This window comes from Peromyscus leucopus, chromosome 3 (assembly GCF_004664715.2).
Source record: "Peromyscus leucopus breed LL Stock chromosome 3, UCI_PerLeu_2.1, whole genome shotgun sequence".
Taxonomy (NCBI): Eukaryota; Metazoa; Chordata; class Mammalia; order Rodentia; family Cricetidae; genus Peromyscus; species Peromyscus leucopus.
In genome coordinates, this window is record NC_051065.1 from 86,718,779 (window position 1) to 86,743,818 (window position 25,040).

Consider the following 25,040-nt stretch of genomic DNA (forward strand, 5'->3'; position numbering starts at 1 on the left):
ACACCCAACAGTGACACCCGAGTGTCTAGTTGCCTACAAGGTTGCTCATATGTAACTAGGCTCTGGAGATTACAGAGTGGTTCTGGTTGGGGTTCCGGGGAGGCTGCTTTGTACTGCTACTTGCTTTTCATCTTTTTTATTATGAACAGGACAAACAGGGAACTTCCTTTTCCAATCTCTTTCACCCAAGAACCTGCATTATGGCTTCAAAGTTCAACCTAACAAAGGAGAGGTCCACCAGCATACTCGAAGCTGTGATTGTTTTAGTAGAAGAAAGTAGAGTTAAAACCTACAATATTTCATTTCTGACACTAGACAGAAGTCAACACTAGAAGGAAGATTTCTTTTTAGTGCTGCCCTTAAAGCCATAGGCATCTTTTACTACCTGTTCAGGCTGCCGCATCCTGTAGCCCTCACCCCCAGATGCTTGTGGGAAGCCAAGGTGGTAGATACTATTGATCTCAAATTCCTTAACAAAAATTTCTTGATCATTCCATTGGTGGAAAAACAACTTCAGAGCCAAATATAATACTGACTAAGACATACTTAATCTATATACTAAAATATATAATAATGTTAAAGTATTGTTATTTTCAGTACTACTTACATGGAAAGTGAAAAAAATGAGGCTCAGCTGACAACTGTCACACAGTCAGTAAACTGACTTCGTTTTTGACTTCAGACTTGAAAATACATCAACAACATTGGAATGATAATGTTCATGTGTGAATTAAACACCTCTTTTAGAACATATGAAGATTTCCTTGGAATCTGTAATTGCATTACCAAAGCTGTTCCATTAAATGTGCTTAGAAAGTAAATCACTCACCGGAAAGCCCCCAGCTTACTGGACAGAATGCTCATTTCTCCTAAAGTAAAGTCATAGCCTGTGTTGTGCTCATCTACATAGCTGGAGTGTTTATTCAACATAAATTGCTCCTCTGACTTGAGTGCTTTCATTTATGTTTTATTGTAAGGTTATGGCTGCCTTTATAGACTATAGAACAAACAAAACAATCTGAAACACAAGTGTATGATCAACTTTTTCCATCTGATGAACATGCACTGAAGGGGACGTCTGTATGTGTTGGCATTGTTCTGTCAATAGACTTATGGCAAACCTCATTTGGCGGAGCCTAAGGAGAAAGTGTAGTAGGGGCAAAGAGGGATAAATTTTGTGAATTCAAGAGTGAAATTCTACCCTTAGACTGAGCTGATGTCTTTTCTTAATGTGACCCTGTGGGTACAAGTTGCTTGAGTGCACAAGAAAGGAAGTAAAAGTTTCTGCAGCTGGAGGCCCAGCTAGTCCCTCCCCTACTGCTTTGCATCTCCTCCCAGAACCTTCTGCTGTCTAGAGTTCATAACTGTGACTCAGAACTCTGCTTCAGAGAGAAAACAGAGTAAGTCATGGAAACTCCAGCCCTGCCTGTCTGTCTCCTTTTACTGTGGATCTCAAGTGAATGGAAACCACATAACTCTACATCTATGAAAAGTCTCTGAACATTATTGAATTCTATTACCAAGGAGCAAGTTTAAGGTGAAATGATCATAGTTCTGCCAGGAAGATAATGAGGGTGGTCTAGATTGCACATGTGATTTTTCTTGTTCCTTTCAATTTTCAGATGTCACTGGAGAAACTACAACACAGTCTCCTCCCTCCCTGAGTTTTTCTCCAGGTGAAACAGCAACTCTGACATGCATATCAAGTCAGAGTGTTGGCACTTATTTAGCTTGGTACCAGCAGAAACCAGGGCAGGTTCCCAGGCTCCTTATCCATAGTGCATCCACCAGGGCCAGTGATGTCCCAGTCCGGTTCAGTGGCAGTGGATCTGGGACAGACTTCACTCTCACCATCAGTACCTGGAACCTGAGGATGTTGCCACTTACTATTGTCAGCCAATGAGTGGTTGGTCATCCACAGCGATTCAACATGTGACAAAAACCTCAAGGAGACCACAATGTTTTTGAGTCTACCAACTGCTTCTCTTATTGGTAGCTTATGTGAGATGATTGTCAGTACTTCCAGGGTAAGTTTTGTATTCTGATTTAGGGGACATCTCAGCCTGTTTCAAGGGCAATTTTGGTACCACTGGCCTCAGAGAATATGTATAAAGGTGAATAGCTCTAAAGATTTTTGTGCTCTATTCTGTGCTCAGAGAATACCACCACCAACAGCAACACAAGACTTGAAAAGGTGGCACTCAAATTCTTCTTTTTTTTTTTTACAAGCTGTTTCGTTTTCCTTTATTTGTCTACATTCAGCGGAATTCAAATGTTCTTCCTGAATGATCCAGACATACCAAAACAAAACAAAACAAAAACAAAAACAAAACAAACCACTCTTTCTCACTGGTTTTTAAAATAAAATTTTCACTTATAAAACTGAAACACCAAAGTATTAAAATAAAGTCAGATCATTTAATTCACTTCACAAAAGTAGTAACAGATGCCGTATCCCTTCTGCAACCCTTTAAGGACGCCCTATGGCACTCACACCAGGCAGAGACAGACGGAGGGATACCTCAAGGCAACAACTCCAACACTACTCAGACAAGGTTGTAATGACAACTAACAAACCACTGAAGACACAGAGTCCCGAACACAGGTAAACAGGGATCACAGCACGGGTCTCAGGACCACCACACTTCACAGCGTGGCGACATCGCCACAGAGACGGGTGGGCGCTGCGCCGGTGGACATGGCGACTGTGAGGTGCAGACAATCTCCCGAGACGAGTTGGAGCAGAGTTGCGGTGCAGAAGGTGGGAGGGAGGGAGGGCAGCCTGGGCCTTTATCTGTACTGGTAGTTCATGCTGTGCTCTGTGTTCCGACTGTAGCCACCTTGTGAGGACTGTTAGGAGCTGGAAGGGCCTCTGTAGCTCTGGCTGGACCCAGAGGAACTGTAGTTCGACTGTGATGAGTAGCCTCCTAGTTTGCCTTGGTATGAAGAGCTGCCCCCAGAACCTCCGCCGTAACCCCCATGTGAGCCGGTGTTGTAGGAGAACCCACTGGAGCTACAGCTGTTCCCGCCCTGAGGCCTCCACTATCACTGTAGTTGAATTTGTTGTCATAGCTCTATTCGGAGCCCCCCCCCACCACACACAAGGGGAATTGGAGGAGTTGGAGTAGGAGGAATAGCTGCCCTGCCCACGGCCTTAGCCTTTCTGCTTTCCCTGCTGCGTGCCATAGCTGTAGTTGTAGGGTTACTGCTGGCCCTGGTAGGAGTGGTAACCCAAGCTGTAGGAGGGTTTCTGCTGGCCCCCATGCAGCGGCATTCTTCCCAGTATGTTTCGGGGGCCCTGGTGAGTTGTAGCTGTCTCCTTGGTAGTAGGAGTTGTAGCTGGATGAGCCACTACCGCCCCCAGGCTGCCTCCACCACCGGCATTCCCAGAATGCACCCCATTGCTGTAGAACCGACACTTACTGCAGCCTGCCATGGCCAAATTGCTGCCTTACCCATAGCTTCCATATCCGGCACCATTCATGTAGCCTCCTCCATGGTTGGCGCCACCAAATCCTTGCCCTCGTCCTCGCCCACGGATGTTCCCTCCTCGACCCCAGCCTCGAAGGTTGGGAGGCAGGGGCAACTCGTTATGCAAGGGGCCTCCTATGCCAAAGCCAGGGTTGTGTGGCTTGGCAGCAAATTTGGGTCCACCTCGGACAGGTACAGGGGTTCTTTTTGTTGTTGTTGGCTTCAGGGGCAAGGGGGGCATCAGGAAAAAGCTTTTCTAATGCAGCAAGAGCAGCATAAGCCTTTGCCACCTTTTTGTTTGAACCAGTACCTTGAAACTTCTGACCATCCACTTCAACCTCCGTAACAAACCGTTTGTCCTGGCTGCCCCCAGTCTCAGAAATTAGCTCGTATTTGAGGTCATGCCTCTTCTCATTTAGCTCCATAACTGGGTTCTTGCCATGCTTAGCCAATATCAGCCCCTGCTCAGTCGTGGCATCTGAAGGGAAGACGGAACTGGGGTTGGAGACAGCTTCTACCACAGGGTGTGGGGCCACTATGGCTGGCTTCCCATCTGACTCCTCGGCCGAGTCCTCCCCTTTGCTGGAGTCTCTGCCTTCAGTGCCTGTTGGCAAGCCCATGTCCTGTAACCACCTTTACAGCCACACTTAGTTTGGCAGTCTTTTTAGATGGCCCTGAGGCCTCAAAGGTACTGCCATCTACTTCCACAGACATGGCGAAGATGGGGGCATGAACAGGACCTGTCTGGGAGATCAGCTTGTACTGCAGCCCTGGCTTCAGCTGGTTCAGCCTCATCAGGGCATTCATAGCTTGGGGAGGTTCGGCCTTCTCCTCTTTCTTCTGGATCTTCTTTTTCTTTTTGCTGGCAGACTTCTCCTCCCCATCCTCTTCCATAAGGCGTTTCATCGGTGTGATGTGGTAGGTGGTGCTGGGGGGAATTTGAATAGTGTAGTCCACTGGTTTGCGTTCTTTGGTTTCTTGGGCATTTTGGAAGGCAGGGGGTCCATTCCTAGGACTTTATGGAGTTGACCAAAAGCAGCGAGCCGCAGAGCATGCTACACACTCTGTGTGATATCTTCCCGTTGCTGTGTGTCTAGATGCCCAATAGCATCAGTGGCTTCTTTTTCACAAGGGTCATAAATGCCAGAACCATCTGGCATGACGATGCCAGAGGCCAGGCACTCCAGCACTCTTCGCAGGGCTTCGCCAGCACCCATGGGCCTATTGGCATGCCGATGGACTTCTCACACAGCAGCTCCAGCAGTCATCCTCTGAGGGGACCCCAGGAAGGCCCTCGGGTACACAAGTCCCTTAGGACATGGATGACAATGACACATGACTTCAGCCCATTGGCTCTGGCCTGGAACCACTTGGCGTGTTGGAGGGACGCCAAGGCAGCAAGGCATTTCTGCCTGTCCAGAACATCTGGGGGGTCGTTGACTGATAGCGTTTCTCCAGTTAATATTTACTCCATTTCTTCTCTGACAACGGGGAGTCAGGTGGATGGTCAAGGACAATGGGGCTTCTTTTGTGTTTTTTATCACAATCGCAGCATCATCCACAGACTGGAGTATTTTGTACTTGTCTTCTGTCACACTTCCAGTCCCTTCTTTGCTCTCATCATCGGGGGGGGTGGGGTGTATCCATATTTTCTGCCTCAGCGAGCTCACTGCCGCCCTTATTCCTGCTCATCAATCCAGTCAGAGACAGCCTTGAGGGCCCGCTCAGTGTGAGATATCATGTTCTGTACGGCCTCCAGCTCCTCTTGTGTTGGGTACACTGAAGAATGCTTTGCCATCACATGGCGATTATCGTTCACAAAAATTCTCATGGGATGCCTTCTTCTTGTGATGAAGGGATGATGGTACAATGCCATTTTTCCTTCCTTTTTTCTTGTAGTGTCTGGAAATCAGTCTTGGATTATCTTTTCAAATTGTGACAGCTTTCCTTGGTGTTACCAATATTTCAACTATAAAGGGCTGGATCACAGCAGGACACATCTGTCTTCCCAGGTAGGCAAGCAACTCACTCCAATTTCCCTTCACAGGAAGACAGCAGGATTCCAGAAGACCTATCTGAATCCAGCCACACCCTGAGGGGGTTTCTGTTTGCCCATGTTTCATTTCTTCCTATATAGCATGCCAAGTTCTGCTCTCAGCATCTCCCTCCAGTTCCAGGGGACGTGACATCCTTCTTATGGACTCCAGAGTACCTAAAAACCAGCAACCCAGGAGGCAAAAGCAGATGGGTAGCTCAATTTCAGGTAAGCTTGCCTACAAAGCAGGATCCAGATCAGCCAGAGCTACACAGTGAAATCCTTGTTGGCGTTCTATCTCCTCGACCTTAGCCGCTGCTTCCCTCCTACCACCAGCCTTCCGGAACTTTTACAACCCACTTCAAAAAAAAAAAAAAAAGGGGGGGGGCACACAGTTTTCACCGGGGCTGCTCCAGTCTCAACTGCAGTGGCGAGAAGAGGCACTCAAATTATAATGACTAGCATCCAAATGGACTTTGTTTAGAGAGAATTCAAATACTTCACCAAAAATTATAGGTAAGAAGAGTGAAAGAAATACATTTGTTTCAAATTTGAAAATCAGTTTGGTTTATCCATAACTGAAAAAAATTATGAAATTTAAATTATAAATCACCTGTTTGTTTTGCTTTCTATTGCTGTGATACAGACCATGACTAAAACAAACAAATAAAAAAGCAACTCTGAGAGGAACTGGTTTATTTGACTCTCACTGAGCTAAAAAATAAAGCACAGGCTGTGGAAGAACACTGCTTACTGTCTATATCATCATGATTTCTTCATCCTGTTCTATTACACAACATGGGACCACCTGCCCTGGGTAGCACTATCCACAGTGGGATGGACCTTACCATATCAATCATTAATCAAGAAAATACCCCCATAGACTTGCCTACTACCCCAATTTGTGGGAGTGTATTTTTTCAAATCTTCGTCGTCCAGAGCAGAGTGTGATCAAATAACCTGCAATATTTACCCCTTTTTGTCTACATAAAAAGGAAAGACTTTAACACTGTAAAGCTATAAACAATAAAACAATTATCAGATACAATCTAAATAAAAATAAAGGTTTTAACACTAACACAGTAAAACTATATATAATAAGAACAGATAAGAATTATATTTACAATGTCCAGTCTATTTGTATTTGGCAAATTTGGAGAAATTATTCTACTATCTATCCTATCTTGGTGATTCCAGAGTTTATACCTAAACCAGTTTCTATCATAATTGTATTACCAGCCTAAAAGTATCCTTGGATCTAAAATATTTTCTTAGATATACAGCTTAAACTTTCATGTTTCTTGACCTTGTAAGTATTACATTTCTTTTACAAGTTTCTTTTCTAAACTTGAAAACAAAGAAATGTTATAACTATCTAGTCTTCAACTCCATCAAAGACCATGAAGGATAAACTATTACCTGAATTCTTCAAATTTTGAAGAACTGGCATACCTTGTCTTGGCAAAGTTCAGCAGTCAGCTTCTTTTGTGTCCTGTTTGTCCAATTTTGGACAATATACTGTCAGCAGTCAAGACAAGGTCAGTTTCTAGCCCAGTGGCTAACTTTGCCACATTGAAAGCAAACTCTATATGGAGGTTCTTTGATGTCCATCATTTTTTTTTTTTTTTTTGAAGATTAGTGCTGCCAGGAGCAGACATGTCTCACTGTCATGAAAAACCTTACATTATTAAAGCATCTAAAATGCCATAATCTGTAGCTTTCTGAAGTGTTGGAAGACCACCTATCTACTAAAATACATGATGCTAAATAAAGCTTATTTCTGCCTACATCTACACCCTTACTACAAGTTTGACTGTTACCTTAATTATCTTAAACTCTTTGTAATAGCAGCTTTCAAGGAGTAGAACTTTACATCACAGTTTTAAATGAATTGCATAGGTACAGTACCTTGCATGTTGTAACAAAAATAACCTTAAATTTGTACCAATATACAAAAATCTATACCAATGTAAAATGTTTGAGACTATTAGTTGCTTTTCAGTCTGAAAGTATTCAGTAATCTACCCTTTTATCCTGTTATTCCTATAACCCCCTTTTGTCTTTTCAGAAAGATAGCCCTGAATCTAACCTCTTTTGCTTAGTTTCCTCCCTAACCATGACCAATAACACCTTGCAACTAACCCCTCCAAACAGTGACAAACAGGCATAACCCACCAAATAACTAATAAACACCTACTCCCCTCTTGGGAAGATGGACATTGTGTTCTTAAAGTTCCTGCTTTCTGGGCCTTAAAGCATCTTTAGGAGACCCTGAGAAAACTGCAATGATGGTCAAGTCGTGGCTGGGGCAGCCCATGAGGCTGAAACATCTTAGCTAACCATTTCAAACTTGTCCTGAGCATTTTGTAGTCCAAAGCTGATTTTTGGATGGTATTTGTCAGCGTAGCAGTGTTACCACAATCCAGGTGTTTTGTCATTTCCAGGACCCATGATCTTCTTAGAGTCTCAGAGGTTACTGCCAGGAATGATTATAGTTCACTACAGAAACCTCAAACATTTTAAATATCATACACAGCAGATCTCCAAGAGGTTAAAGGATCACAATCTGTTAAATACATCCAGGGTATACAAACTTAGTTGCTAGTTACCTGCTTCAAACTCAAACCCAAAAATGTGTATAGGAAGTTAAATGAACCTTATTTCTAGAATTAGTACTCTTTATGACCACTAATATCACAACAGAAAGTTATATGTATGTATATATATATACATAATCTTATAAATTTTGATAGTATTGATTGCTTTCTTTCTCCTGTGGAAACCAAAGCAAATCCTCTTCCCCAATGTAACACTCCAATGTAATGCATATCCTTGTTTCCATTCTGAGATCAACACATCTTTAAAATATGCAGGATGGTTAAGTCAGCAGTTTTTTTTTTATATTACCCAATTTCTCTTCACAGCTGTCATTCCTTTTTTCGTTAGCATTAAAAGATTAAAGTTAATAAAGCATTGTGTAATATATCTCTAGGGGTCTTCATTACCCCTTTCTGTTTATTAAGTTTATCTTTAAAGTGCAATTGTCTTTCTAAAATTGCTTGTCTTGTAGAATTGTGTGGTATACTTGTAATATGCTTTGTGTTGTAATATGCCATTTTTAATATAAAGCACATTACAGGTATATTAAGGAGGATGGGTCCATGCAGTTTCTCCTGTGTCAGAATCACACAGAAGAGGTTCTGTCCAACGTCCCTGTTGATTGCACTCATCCCAGTATGACACTGCAGTCCTGTCCTGTACGTCTTCCTTCTGTAGGTTGCTCCAGTTTTCTATAATTGCATTGTATCCTTGGATTCCCCTCAAAAAATAAGTAAATATCATGGATTTTCAAATGCAGAAATGTCCTATCACTGAGTATGATGTGGTTTTCTAGTTCCCTGGAATCTGTAATTCAATTGAATAATACTTTACTGTTGTGGGATATTTGATTGCACTGTGAAACTTTGAGACTTTGTTAATATAAATTAATCTTGTATCAAGGGGTGGAGCCAGTGGCTAGTTGACAGGAATTAGCCATAGAGAGGATAGAGGAGCCAGGAAGAGAGAGAGAAGGGGAGAGAGAGAGAGAGAGAGAGAGAGAGAGAGAGAGAGAGAGAGAGAGAGAGAGAGAGAGACAGGAGAGAGAGAGAGAGAGGAAGGAGTAGGAAGGGACTTAGAGATTCATAGTCTTTTTGATTTGGGATGAGTAGAGAGAGGCTCTTTTGCTGGAAGGTTAGCTGGTTGCTTCTTGGCTTCTCTAATCTAGTAGGTTTTTACCCCATCATCTGACTCCTGAGTCTTTATTGGCAAATAGAACTTAGCAAAAACCAACTTTCTGCACAGTTCCCCAAAGTTTCCTGGAGTGAGAACAGCAGGAAATATTAGATAGAAGGATTTAGAGTGTGGAGATAAATGGAAAATACAGGATAGCCTAGAGAGAGCCTGGAACCTATTCCAATGAGCCCTAACTGTCTCTGCCCTAAGGTATTTACAGAAACACCAAGAGGTAGAGCAAAAGATCTCCCCCCCCAGCACAGCCAAGTGTAGACCATCTCAGACACCTGCACTCAGGCCCATGGTCATAATCATTTTCTATGCAGACCTGCTGGGTAAAGCCACTAGGAACCAGAAATTGGCTCAAACAGGTGTCCAATGTGCAGCACAAGATCACACTAGCCAGTACAGTAGTGCCACCACTCCTCCACCCATGCAGCCACCACATCTGGCTGTTCTCCCACAGCCCTAAGTGTCACTGCCACAGATGACTGCCTCATATAGCTCCACCATCACCACTACTGCTGCTGTGGACAAATTGAAAAGGTATCAGAATTTATGAGACACATGGGAAATCCTTTTGGGAGAGTGAAGTAATGTTAAATCTCTCCCAATTTACTAACAGGAAATATCAGAATTAGGGACTTAAGACTTTGTATAATGATACTTTAGATGGTCTGAAAAAAGAAGCAAAAAAATGGAAAGATAAATGACAACTGAGACTGAACCAATACTGATTATATGTATTATCAATCTGGTAATTAATATTTTATCAATAGTAGTCATAGTGCTTTTCGTGACAAATATAAAAAGTTGACTAATAAGAAACAAGCCATAGAAAGACTTATAAATGAGATATGTAAAATACTCACACAGAGGAATTTGGAAAAGAACCTATCACACTACCACATGATGAAACTGAGGAAGGGCAGCCCAAGGTTATTAGAAAACAAACCTTAGTTATTCAGTCACTATACAAGAAGGACCAGCAGACAATAGAAACAATAGGCACTCCCAAAATTATGCAAAAGTTAAATGGAATCTTACAGAAATATTTGATTCAAGGAGATTAAAGGAAGTAATCATTTCATATGGTATGCATTCACCCTATATGAAGCAGATGTTGAATTCATGGGTAGTTAAGAACAGAATTATCCTCCAAGACTGGAAAGATTTAGCTATAGCACTATTGAAAGCTGGTCCTCAGTTTGGGGATTTAGCTCACTTGCCTACCAAGTGCAAGGCCCTGGGTTCAATCCTCAGCTCTGGAAAAAAAAGAGAGAAAGCTGGTCCTCAGCTACAATGGAGAACATGGTTTAAAGAGGAAGCTACGGCCATAGAACGACAAAATAGGGCTTAGGCGTATTGATACTTCCCAAGATCAGTTCCTGGGTAAAGACTAATATGCTGAATTGCAAAGACACTTTGGCCATTTATGATATAAAAGAGAGGGAAAGTCACAAAATATTACCTACAACATTGCACTGGCTATTTTTATGTCAGCTTGACACAAGTTCGAGTTATTTAAAGAACAGAACCTCAATTGAGAAAATGCCTCCACAAGAATTGGCTGTAGGCAATACTGTAAAGCATTTTCTTAATTAGTTATTGAGGGAGGAGGACTCAGTCCATTGTTACCTCTGAGCTGGTCATCCTGAATTGTATTAGAAATTAGGTTGTCGCTGGGCGTTGGTGGCGCACGCCTTTAATCCCAGCACTCTGGAGGCAGAGCCAGGCGGATCTCTGTGAGTTCGAGGCCAGCCTGGGCTACCAAGTGAGCTCCAGGAAAGGCGCAAAGCTACGCAGAGAAACCCTGTCTCGAAAAACCAAAAAAAAAAAAAAAAAAAAAAAAAATTAGGTTGTCTAAATCATGGGTAGCAACCCATTAAGTAGCACACATCCATTGTCTTTGCATCTGCTGCTACCTCCAGGTTCCTGCTCTGAATTATCTCAGTGATGGACTATTACCTGCAAGTGCAAATGGAATAAACTCTTTTCTCTCCAAGTCACTTTTGGTCATGGTTTTTCATCATATAATGATAAATACTAACTAAAGCAAACATTCATAAATATTAATCAAAATATGAAATGTTTCACATATGAGATATAGCACAGGGAACAAAGGAAAGTACTCATGTATTATGATTTGAGATCAACATTGTCAACAAGCTGTGGAACTGACATTGAACCTACACATCCCCTATGATTCTCCTCTTCCACTCAGAACATGCTGACTCACACTGAACAAAATACACCATGATATTCATGTATTGTTCATTCATGAATCTAATAATGGAACAGCCTACATGTCAATCAACAGAACACACACACATACACACACACACACACACACACACACCATACAAATATGTAGAAAAAATAGTGCATAACAATGAAAACATACAACTGCTTCTGCACCCTGGAATATGGATGAATAACTGGCATGCTAATGTGTAAAGGTTTAGAAATAGAAGAGCTCATCACTCATGATTATATATTCATCTGCCTACACTGATTCAGTTTAAAGACTGTTAAGTGTCAAGTTATGTGTTGAATTAAGAAAATGGGCTTACTGACTGGTTGTAGGTCAACATCTTCTTTTCCCAAACATTTTGTACATTATCTCAGCCTGAAAGTTACTTCTGAGAAGCTACTGAAAATTTTGTGGAGGCTCCTTCAACATTTTCAGGCTGTTACCCTGATCATTTAAAAATGTATTGAATGTCAGAGAGTGAAAGATTTTGGAGCACTCAGCCGTAAAAGGAATGTCTTTATCAAATCTCTTGGTAGAGATCCAGGCCATTGTCAGAGCATTATCTGGTGGTGGAATTGTTGAACCATGAGAAATTTCTCTGGAAAATAGAGTAAAAATGTGGGAGCCAGTCTGCTTTATTCTCATCTTTATAATCTAGGTAACTTAATGTCTGGGTTCTATCCATTGTTTTCCTCTTCTTTCTTTTTCTTTTTCTTTTTTTGTACTAGGCACTGCTTATATTAACTATTGCTTAATAAACTAAAACTCTTATGGTTATGAATAAAGGAGATCATCTGTCTATTTAGTAATTTAGTTGTTTCTTATAGTTATTTTCTCCTGGTCAGATCCTGAAAGTGGTAGGGGGAATGAGTTTTTTTTTTTATTAATTTATTGTTTTCAAACAAAGTACTAGTCTTGGTGTGGTGGTTTAAGATAAGCCATTCAATATGGCATCAATATTGTTAAGTATCAATCAATAAGGGTAAGTTTTAAGGACTATGGTCTATAGGCTTCTAAATCATATTAGACGCTCATAACTTTAAAAATAAGTAAATAAAGTTCAGGGCATGGTGGATTCTTGACAAAATTCTACCAGATCTTCAAAGAAGAATTAATACTAATATTGATAAAATTATTATGAAGCAAAGAAGCTAAATGACCATTACCTACATCTTTTTAAAAGACCATGATTATCCTGGTACCTAAACCACAAAAAGACCCAACAATGAAAGAAAATTGCAGACCAATTTCACTTATGAACACAAATGCAAAAATTATCAATAAATACTTGTAAACTAAGTCCAAGAACACATCAAACAGATTATCTACTATGAACAGGTGAGCTTCATCTCAAAGATAATGGTTTTAACAAATGTAAATCAATAAATATGATCTGCCATACAGAGTTTTTTGTCTCTTTGACTAAAACATTATCATCACATTGCCAATTTTTTCAGCATCCTGCTAGTCTCTCATCAATCACCACATTTTGTTTTATGAACATTCACTCCTGGTATAGAAGAAGATAATTTTGGGTTATTTTTTCAAATTCAAGAAACCCACATAATTCTCTCCTTTATGTACACTGCTATACAGACCAGGGTATTTGCATATTGCTCCCTGGGAGGTCCTTGCCTTGCAGTACTCAGATAAAAAGCTAACCTGCATTCTTGCCTTCACTGTCCTTAGTTTCATTCTTCAAAATGATGTGCCCTGTCCAGTCCCTGTTTCTGTTAATGCTCTGGATTCTGGGTAAGGAGAGAATGAAATGCAGGAGGAGAATGTGGATGGAGGGTGGGCTCTGGCTATTAACGTGTGTAGGTCCAATCTCTAGGATGGGCATGTGAGTTTTAGTTACCCAACAATGAGAAATTCCAGATGAAAACAGGAACTGTGCTAAGATGAAGATTCTGGCATACTTGGGTTGGGGTGGTACAGATTATGACCTTTAGGACCTTCAACTCAATTGTTTTGTAAAAAATGTATTTGATATATTTTTTAAAATTTTAAAACATACCAGGATCTCACTTGGAATGGGTAACAAAGGAATTCACAAAGAGAGCTTGAGAAGTTTTAACATGACTTTGTACTATTCTGTTATAATTTCAGGAACCAGTGGTGATGTTGTGCTGACCCAGACTCTTTGCCAATTACCATTGGACAATCAGCTTCCATCTCCTGCAGGTCAAGTCAGAGCCTCTTAAATAGTGATGGAAACACCTATTTGAATTGGTACCTACAGAGGCCAGGCCAGTCTCCACAGCTTATAATCTATTTGGTGTCCAACCGGGACACAGGGGTTCCAGACAGATTCAGTGGCAGTGGGTCAGGGACAGATTTCACACTCAAAATAAGCAGTGTGGAGGCTGAGGATTTGGGAATTTATTACTGCATGCAAGCTACACATGCTCCTCCCACAGTGATAAAGACCTTAACAAAAACCCCTTGCTCAGGCAGCTTCAGCTGCCAATGTGCTGCTTGACTGGAGAGGAGCAGAGCACTCTGCATCTGTGTGAGAAGGAGGAGCTGGGGAACTTGCAGCTGAGAGCTCTGGCTGGACATATCTGGTTGCATAAGTGATTTGGCTAGACCTCAAGTGCAACCAATTTCTCATTCTTCTAGCTGCAACAGGCATATTATTGCTTTTGTATCAAGAGAATCTTCATTTCATTAATCTAGTTTATTGTTGAAGATTTTTTTCCTTTTATTTTATTTTTACAATACCATTCAGTTCTACATAACAGGCACAGATTCCCTTGATCTCCCCCTTCCTGCCACCTCCCCTTCCCCCCAGAACACCCCCCATTACCACTTCCTCCAGGGCAACGCCTCCCCCAAGGACTGAGATCGACCTGGTAGACTCAGTCCAGGCAGGTCCAGTCCCCTCCTCCCAGATTGAGCCAAGTGTCCCTGCATAAGTCCCAGGTTTCAAACAGCTAACTCATGCAGTGAGCACAGGACCTGGTCCCACTGCCTAGATGCCTCCCAAACAGATCAAGCCAATCAACTGTCTCACCTATTCAGATGGCCTGATCCAGTTGGGGGCCCTAAGCCTTTGGTTCATAGTTCATGTGTTTCCATTAATTTGGCTATTTGTCCCTGTGCTTTATCCAACCTTGGTTTCAACAATTCTCGCTCATATAAACCCTCCTCTTTCTTGCTAATTAGACTCCAGAGCTCCACCCGGGGCCTAGCTGTGGATGTCTGCATCCAGATTCCTCAGTCCTTGGATGGGGTTTCTGGCACAACTATTAGGGTGTTTGGACCATCCCATCACCAGAGAATAGGTCAGTCCCAGCTGTCTCTCGACCATTGCTAGCAGTCTTTTGTGGATCAAGGACCTCAACATAAATCCAGCTACTCTGAACCTGCTAGACAAGAAAGAAGGAAGTAGTCTTGAATGCATTGGCATAGGAGATCACTTCCTAAATATAACACCAGTAGCACAGACACTGAGAGAAACAATCAATCAGTGGGACCTCTTGAAACTGAGAAGCTTTTGTAGAGCAAATGATATGGTCAACAAGGCAAAGTGACCAGCCTACAGAATGGAAAAAGGTCTTCACCATCCACATATCTGACAGAGGACTGATATCCAGAATATATAAGGAACTCAAGAAATTAGACATCAAAAAGACCAACAGTCCAATTGAGAAACGGGTTGTAGAACTAAACAGAGAATTCTCAGCAGAGGAAACTCAAATGGCTGAAAGACATTTAAGGGATTTCTCAACATCCCTAATCATCAGGGAAATGCAAATCAAAACAACTCTGAGATACCACCTTACACCTGTCAGAATGGCTAAGATCAAAAACACTAAAGATACTTTATGCTGGAGAGGATGTGGAACAAGGGGAACTCTCCTCCACTGCTGGTGGGAATGCAAGCTTGTACAACCACATTGGAAATCAATATGGCGCTTTCTTAGAAAATTGGGAATCAATCTCCCCCAAGATCCAGCTATACCACTCCTGGGAATATACCCAAGAAATGCTCAATCATACCACAAGAGCACTTGCTAGCTATGTTCATATCAACATTGTTTGTAATAGCCAAAACCTGGAAACAACCTAGATGCCCTTCAACTGAAGAATGGATAAATAAATTGTGGCACATATACACAATGGAATACTACTCAGCAGAGAAAAACAATGTCATCATGAGGTTTGCAGGCAAATGGATGGATCTAGAAAAAATCATCCTGAGTGAGGTAACCCAGACTCAGAAAGACAAATATGGTATGTACTCACTCATAGGAGTATAGTAGAGGTGGAACAAGGATGACTGGACTGCTACTTACATCACCAGTGAGGCTACCTGGAAAACAGGACCCCAAGAAAGACATGAAAATCGCCCAATGATGGAGAAATGGGTAAGATCTACATGAACAGTCTGGACATGAGTGGGAGCAATGAAGGGTGAGGGTCGAGGGAAAGAGAATGGGAGATCCCAGCTGGATCAAGAACAGAGGAGGGAGAACAAGGAATAGGAGACCATGGTAAATGAAGACCACATGAGTAAAGGAAGAAACAAAGTGCTAAAGAGGCCCACAGAAATCCACAAAGATACCCCCCAAAGACTCCTGTTATTGTTGAAGATTTTAACCATTTAATATCTTTTCATTAATTTCTTGAACTTCATTATTGGTGAAATTATTAAGGCCACTCCACATAGTTAAAAGGGAGGTTTATTTTTTAGGGGTAACTTACAAGTGAATAGATAGTTTACAGAGTCTGGGAAAGGTGTGGCACAGTCCAGCAGTGTTCTCTGAAGAACTCTGCTCAGTCTACCTCCAGTGTCCATGGTCCAGGAACCAAGAGAGCCCTCACATCTGGATCTTGGGTCTCTGGGCCTTCTCTTGGCCCTGCCTCATAGGCATGACAGTTACCAAAGCCTCAATGGGAGATGGAACTTCCAGATCAAAGCTGGAATGGCTACCCACTGTATTTCATTTTGTTGTTTCCTTTTAATGATGCATGTTTGTTAAATTCTCATTTAACTTTTTAAATGTTGAGGTATCTATTTATATTCTCCTTAATCTTTCTAAGTAGCCTTAAGAACTCCTTTTGAATATCTATTGAAAGAATTTCATTTTCTATTGGACATGCAACCATACAGTTGTTATGTTCATTTGAATATTTAATTGTATTGCTTTTAAAAGGTTTCTTACATCTTTATATGGATATTTCTGAATCTGCCAGAATGGTTGGTGCTACAAATTTTATTGATGGTTTGTATAGTTAAAGACTTTCTTCTGGAAATTTGCCTGGGATGTAGCCTGGCCACTGTAGGTTGGACTTGGCTCAAGAAGTATATTCTGTTGCTGTTGCAGTCAGCGTAATTCTTCTCTAATTGTTATCAACAACACCAAAGTATTAAAGTGTCCTCCATGGCCTAAGCTTTGAAATTTTGAGTCTTATCTACCTCCTGAGAGGTGGATCTAATCATTCTGGCTACCTGAAGTTCTGTGTAAGGCGGGGTTTGGCAGGACATCAGATCACAAGGGGCTGTGTGAACATGGTTCTGCACTGTTTCCCCAGTCTGTGGAGGATCTGGATTGCTTGGTGTCTTAAGGTAGGAATGTGATGCTTTGTTGAATGAGAGCATAATATGGATTAGGTCCCTTCTGTGAAGAAATGCAATAGTGACAACTTTGTAGCAGCTCCCTATAGTGCACATGAGGGGTGGTTCACTAGTAACAAAGACTTCTTGGGCATATGTTTGACATAGGCCTCAGCTGTACACTCTTAGAGCTACAGAAGATGCGTTTGCTTGCAGGTTGCTCTCATACAGTGACACATGATGTTTCACATCCTACAGAAGGCCATTGGCTTTATTTGAGTACCTTCATGTTTTCATGATGTCTCATTTGCCTCCATGGTTTTTGTCATATACTTTAGTTGTGAATTTTTATTCTTCACCCTGGTTCTCATTATATAAATGAAAGCATAGGAAGCATCTCTCATCAGCCATTGTACTAGAGGTCTTCAAGTCTTTCTAAATGGTCTCTCTGCTATCATTTTTCAATGAATCTCTCTTCTTTCTCTCTTTCTTTCCTTCCCTCTCTTCATCCTCTAATTGATTTTCAAAAGTAGTTCTCCCTCATTAAAGATTGATTTTGGTTTATGTTGAAATGTGAGTTTCTGTTTATTAATGATAGTTAATAAATCAATTATACAGTTGTCTAATTAATGCCTTATTTAAATGAATGAGCAGGAGATCCTCTAAAGCTTAATGAACATAGATGACAAACATTTAAAAGGGCTGGAACATAAGTCTTGAATATTCCTGAATAATAAGAATTATAACCAACATTGTGTCATTCACATAACAGAAGAAACACTGAGAGTAGATGGAGACAGGTTCCAACAGAAGCACTTAGAGTTTTCTGAAGACTAGTGGGAAAACAGAACTGATAATATTTTTGTATAGTATGTTACAGGAAAGAAGTAAATTTAGCAAGTTTATAGGGCATGTGTAAACTATTTATGTGCATATGTATACACTTTTATCAATAGAAGAATAGACAATAAAATACCTCAGGATCTACATACAGTGAGGTAAAGGTTTCCATATAGTAAAACTGGGGCCTATACCACTTCAGTTTCATCAACTGATTACCACGAAACAAAATCAGAATAAGTGAACATTACAGATGAAAGAGCCCTAACAAATAATTACAGAATATTCTATGTTAGTTTCAGAACATACCTTTTTCTTTTTAGTAGAAGAACATTATCTAAAACATAAAATTTGTAACACCATAAGATAAATATTAACAATTTAAAAATACAATTGTATTTCATATTTTCAACCTAAGTAGATATTCATTGAAGAAATTCATAAAATATGTAAATATGAAAATGGTTTGCTCTTGAATAACAAATAGTGTAATAGATAACTAAAGAAGGACATTTAAATTTTTCTTTAAAAATTAAAAATTAAGGAAACATAATTCTCACATAATTTTACTTCATCATTGATAACATAGATGCCCTGTTTACACACAGGTTCCCTGGGAATGTTTCTTTGAGTGTATCAAGTCTGAAAGTCTAAATTGGTGTTTGGCAAACTTTGTAATCAGTTTCATGTGCTTGATTTTGAAAAATATGTGTCAGGTGTGTAGATTTAGTTTTGTTTATTTGGTAGTTTGGGGTCTTGCCTCATTCATTTTTATTTTTTACATATAATATTTTCCAAAAGTAAAACAGCCTTTGCTGATGTGTGTTATATATGAGAAATCAACATAAATTTAATATAAACACTCTTTAGGACCCTGATACCATCACTACCATCACTGATGTCAATCCCTTCCTCATCTCCAACAGTTTCAGTCTATGGTATCAACCAATTCACTCTGCTGTTCTCTAACAATCATTTTGAACTGGCAGACAAAATCTCTGTTTTTAAAATATAGAAATGTCATTCACTTCAGATAGTGCAGATGCATTTGTATATTTTTTTCTACTGTAAAGCAGCATGGCATTAGGCAGTTGGGATGGAAGAATTATATACAACAAAGACTATGCAGTGTACAAAATGCTTTAGTAAAATGGCACAGGGGTCAGAGAGATGGTTCAACACTTAAGAGCACTTGTTTTTCTTGCCAGGGGACCTGTGTTGAAAACTCAGCACCTACATGGAAGATCACAACCATATGTAACTCTAATTTTAGAGGATTTAATGCCTTCTTTTGGCATCCTTGGTCACCATGGTCCATATACAATTATGCAGCAAAACATTCATACACATAAAAAATTTTAAAGTGCCAAACCTATTTGTGTGAACTAGCCCTAGAGTAGCTTATTCCTAAGCTTCCATTATCAAATTCAGATTTCTAGTGCTGACTACTTTTGTAAATGATTCTTGGATTTGTCTTTTTGTAATTAAATGGTTTACTTTACTTACTAAGGAAACTTTATCCACAATTGTCAATAACAGAAACATTTCAGGAAATAAAATCCTAGGGTTATTCTTTGATCTCTCTGATGTACATAGTCAGTCATCACCTACACACAAGTTTTCCCTAGCACTCTTTCATTATCCATGTCTAGGTACTGGCAAGTCAGTCTTTGGGCAGGCACTTTCCATACAACTCTGCACAGAGAAACCTTGCTAGTCACCTGTAGCTTGTGTGTGCTTTTGCTATACAGTGCTTGTGTGGTTTCCTTTAATTAAATATAAATACCAAAAATTTCTATTTAATTCCAGAGTAGATAGCCCAAGGAATCTCACAGCTACTTCTCCATTTAAAGGACACTGATGATTTTATGTCCATTTTGAATATTCACTAAATCAACAATTTTCTCCATAGGCTACCGTGAGAGTTCCTATGGTACAGAATTATCTGTTTTTGCTAGTACTAGGACATGATGTTTACCTAGATGGCACCTATAGGTCCTTCTCAAACATGAATTTGCTATAAAACTCCATTTTCTTGATACTCCAAACTTGAATTAGTCATTTATGAAAGGACACAAGGATGTGGATGTGATTACACAGTTTGTTATTACATTCAGGTATACTTTATTACACATCTGCCCATTCAAAATAAGGTGCAAGTTGGATCTGCTAAGGTCCAGTAATAATGATCACTCTTGAGTCAAATCTAACAATAAACTTTGACAAGTCTAGCATCCTAAGTTTGGGTATCCTAACATGTACTTAAGTAAAGTTCCACATATCACCCAAGATGTCATGGTCTGGGAGCAAGTTTATATTTTCTCATAATATGTAGTGTTGGGCTAGAATCTTAATGATTGACATTGTGAGTCTTTATTTAGGAATTTCACAAATCCCAGAAGTTGTAATTATTTAACAAACATACTGCAGGTTGGTTATATGGCCCTATTGAAAGGCCACTTGCTTTACAACATAAACCTACAGAAATGCCCTCTTCCTGATTTAAATACTATCAGAGTGCTATTCTTTTAGATACAGTAACAAATGAATTGCTGTTCTGTACTGCATATGAACTGCTTGCCAAGCATGCTGAATCACACTGGGTGATAAATGCAAGATATAATTCTTGGCTTTTTATCTGGAATGGGGTAAACTAACATTTTGATGTTCTAAATTCTTATGTGCCAGTGTTCAAACCCATGAATTTTTTAAGGTTTGTATTCCACCCTCTGGAAGACAAATGTCTCACTAAGACCTTAAATCTAGCAATCTACTGTTCCCAAGTGCTAATTTGTACTGTAGCATTTTATGGTGTGAGGCCATAGAAAATATTCCAATGATAAAAATATAAATAAACTCACTCTATACTGTGAGAAACTCTGATGGACACAACACAACCATGGGACCAAGACAGGATCTGAGGTGCTGTTCTTTCTCAATAGCTTTATATATGACAAGAACTGAATTATATTGTATTCATTGTTCAACTCTGTATATGGAGGAGTATGCACAGATATCTATCCACTATCAACACTGCATTAAGTGGCAAGAAGAGGGAGATATACTCAGAGAATGGCCAAGTAGCCTGCTCTTCTTATAGTCCCAGTACTTAGAACAATATGAAGTCAGCATCATTTACATAGATGTTTCTTTTTTCTGGTGTCCCTGCTGCTTAGAATATTATAAGTCTGGCCTTTTCTGTGCTGTGGTGTGATCAACATATACAAAAGTACGTAAAATAGAAAGATGCTGTTCTTATCAGAGGTCACTGGGTTTCTTCTCTTCTAGATTTCAGGAAAGATTATTGGACAAAGTAGAAAATCAGAGGATGATATATAAACACCCACTTTTCACTCTATACTTGGCAATCTTGAGTCATGGGGAGTTTTTGTTTTTAGACTGAAATTTAAAAAAAATATCTATTTTTCATTTTCTGCTACTGATCTTTCATGTGTGGATTTAGCCTCAAGGGTTGAAATTGTGATAACACTTTCTCGAGCTATCCTGTCTGTGAATCCAGGTGAAAGAGTGACCATGAACTGCAGAGCCAGCCAGGGCATTGGCACAAGTTTATACTGGTACCCGAAAAATGAAACAAAAAAAAAAAATAAAAACAAAACAAAACAAAACAAAACAAAAAACAGACTCCAAGACTTCTAATCAAATATGCTTCCCTGATAATCTATGTGTCCCCTCTAGTTTCAGTGGCAGTGGATCAGATTTCACCTGCAGTGGCCTGTAGCCTGAAGATGCTGCAACTTACTACTGTCAATAAGGAAACAGCTTATCTCCTACATTAATACAGGTCTAAGCATAAATCACCCAGAAAAACAGAAGTATGAGGTTCTGCTGACTCAGGTGCTTGCTCCTCTGGTGCCTCTATCTGACTGAGAGTATTTCTCATACTCAACCCTTCAGTTTATAAAGATAATTGGGGTAATGAAACCTCGAAGCTCCAATGAACTGAACTCTGTTTATTCTACCTCAGCACCAGGATTACAGACCTGACAGTACCTCTCCTGGTTTCATCGACAGTCATGCTCCTTCTGTGAAACAACCCAGAACCAAAAATGCCTTATCTGGATCTACACAGATCAGGGGAAACTACTTAACAGGTTCTTTACTGTTATCATTTCATTGGCTAAAACAGCCTATAAGGAAAATGTGCATATATGTCTGAATAGTGAGTGGAAAAAGGCAAGAATGATATAATACACAGAGATAGTATTTAACTGAAATATAGAATATTATTAAATGAACTTCTTCCAGGTCTAGGAACAGCACAAACTTTGAGGCTAAAGAGCAAATAAAAGACTTTGTGTCAAATACTGTACATAAAAAGACAGCTAAGGTTAGTTAAGAACTGGAAACAATGAATAGTTGTTTCTAATTGGAAACAATGAATAGGGTGGATCTGGGAGGTGTTTGTGAAGGGGGTAGAATAGGGGAAAATTTCAATGTTTTAACTTCTCAAAGAACTAATAAAATATTATAAACCTTAAAACAATTTCCTGAAAAAAAAGATCCAGGGTCTTATGACTAATGTTTTTAAAACATACACTTATAAAAAAAAAAGATATCCTATATGTACAAGTGTGTGTGTGTGTGTGTGTGTGTGTGTGTGTGTGTGGTGTATACATGCATGCGTGCGCACGGCTGCATGTATACTTTACAAGATAGAGTCTGTATATGAGAGCAAACTTAATTTGTCTGATTTTGGGTCATTTTATTTTATATTGTAGTTTCTAGATCCAACCATTTTCCTGGAAATCCCATCATTTCATATTTCCTTTACAATTGAGTGAAATCCTGTGGTATGTGTGTATTTTTTTTATCCACTCATGTTTATGGACATCTATGCTGGTTCCATTATTAGCTATCATGACTAGGGCAGCAATCAGCATAGATGTGCAAGTTTCTCAGTGGTAGGGTAGAGAGTTCTTTAAGTACATGCCTCAGAATGCTGTGACTGGGTCATTTGGAAGTTCTACTTTTAATATTTTGAGAATTTGCTGGTAGCCATATCAGAGGAACAGCAGGTGGCAATTGAGATTCCGGAGTTTGGTTCATGAGAATGAAAGGCACTGTTGAGTGAATCTCAAATAGTCAAGGACCCATGAACTTTGGCTGCAGAATGTCTCTTGCTACTGCTGCCCCTTTACATGTGGTTGCTGCCATTTTCCTCTGGTGTCTGGCATGGTGTGAGTGGGTATGGGTGGTTTTCCACTGCCTTTAATATTCTGTGATTGTCTTAAGGAAGTATCACATTCGACTGGGCATTTTTACCTATAGATTATGATGAAGATGATTTACTTTTAGCTACATGGTATTTCATCATTATTGACCATTGTTACATTATATATCATTTTAAAAAGTAAACTTCATTTAAAATATAAATTTCAAATCTAAAACAAAATATCTATTCTAAAAAAATATCTTCCTTCTGCATTAAAATCCCTGTAGGAGATTTATACAACCAGAATGCAGTCAAGTTCCATTTCCAATGATCCACATGTGCATCCTGTAATTTCTTTTCCATCAAAGCCAATATCCTTTCAGCTTCCAATGATAATTTTCCGGGACTATTTAAGTCCTTGTCACCTTTTAAGGTTTGAAACAATTACTGAGTTCTGGAGTAGCTACTCCAATAGTGTTCCATGCATGGATAATTTCTCCCAGCAGTCTTTGAAAGTCATTAAGTTTGCAATTTCTCTCCCCTAATTTGTAACTTTTGGGGTCAAAGTTTTGTAGACCTCTTTTATATCATAAATAATTAATAGAATCTACTCTTTGTATTTTTCCAGGAGCAATTTGTAATCCCTAGCAAAACAAAATTTCTTTACTTCTTCAAACATTTTTTTTCTAAATATCTACATTTGGATTAGCTAACAAGATATCATCCATATAATGGTAAATTATAGATTGAGGAAAGTGTACATAGATTATTTCCAGTAGCTGTTGTACAAAATATTGTCACAAGGTGGGCTGTTTAACATCCCTTGTGGGAGAACCTTCCATTGATATCATTTAACAGGCTGAGAATTATTATAAGTTGGCTGTAGTGCTATATTTTGTATCCTAATAAACTTATGTGGGAATCAGAGGGCATAGCCAGTCACTAGAGTAGACACAGAATCCAAACAGTGGTGGCACACATCCTTAGTCCTATCACTTGGGAGGCAGATATCCATCTGGAACTTTGTGAATTCAAGGCCACACTGGAAACAGAGCCAGACAATGGTGGCACACACCTTTAATATCGGCACTTGAGATCTCAGGGCTTTGCTTAGGAAGCACACATGTCTTAAATATCAGGAAGTGATGGCAGGAAGCAGAAAGGTATGTAAGAGGTGAGGACCAGGAACTAGAAGTTTTTAAGCAGTTCAACTAAGACCCTTTTGGGTGAGGATTCAGAGGCTTTCAGTCTGAGGAAATAGGAACTCGACTCTTGAGGCAGAGGATTTAGTAAGGGTAGGAACTAGTGGCTTGCTCTCTGCCTCTCTTTCAGCTTTTAGCCCAATATCTGGCTCTGGGTTTTTTTTATTAAAAGACCATCTAAAATTTATGTTACATCTGGTGACCCAACATTTGTGGCATGAGTTCACCAAAAATCCCCCTGCCTTGCCTGTGGCCTTGTAGACCCTGGCTTGGGCCTGAGCTGCATGTGGCAGGAGTTTCCACCCCATGCGGGCTGGAGTCACTACCCTGCTGGCTAATTACTTTGGCTGCCTCTCTGCATCAAGCTCCCCAGGCCCAGGCTCCAAAATGCCAGAATTAGCTGCTTTCGTTCCTTCCCCAGTGCAAAAAAGCTGGCTTTTTTACTTTTTCCTCTCCTAGTGGGTTCTGGCTTTCTCTGAATTCCCATCTCAGGGTGCTACCACACTAGGTAACTGCCTTGAAACTCGCTCAGACTTCTACTGTTCTACAGAGAAGCAGTCAGCCTCACATTTGAATAATCATTTTTGGCAAATTTGGTGAGTCGATTAAGATATCTTAAGGGGAGAAATTAGTTGAAACAGAAAATTTATCCCACAATAAAAAACGGGAAACATTTTTACAATGAAGGAAATTTGGTCTCTGTTTGATAACACATTAGATGGTAG

At 39.9% G+C, this 25,040-nt stretch overlaps 1 pseudogene; it reads right to left on the minus strand.

The window, feature by feature from the left end:
• Nucleotides 1-2,790: 2,790 nt before the first annotated feature.
• Nucleotides 2,791-5,450, minus strand: LOC114688920 (annotated as a pseudogene).
• Nucleotides 5,451-25,040: the final 19,590 nt, after the last annotated feature.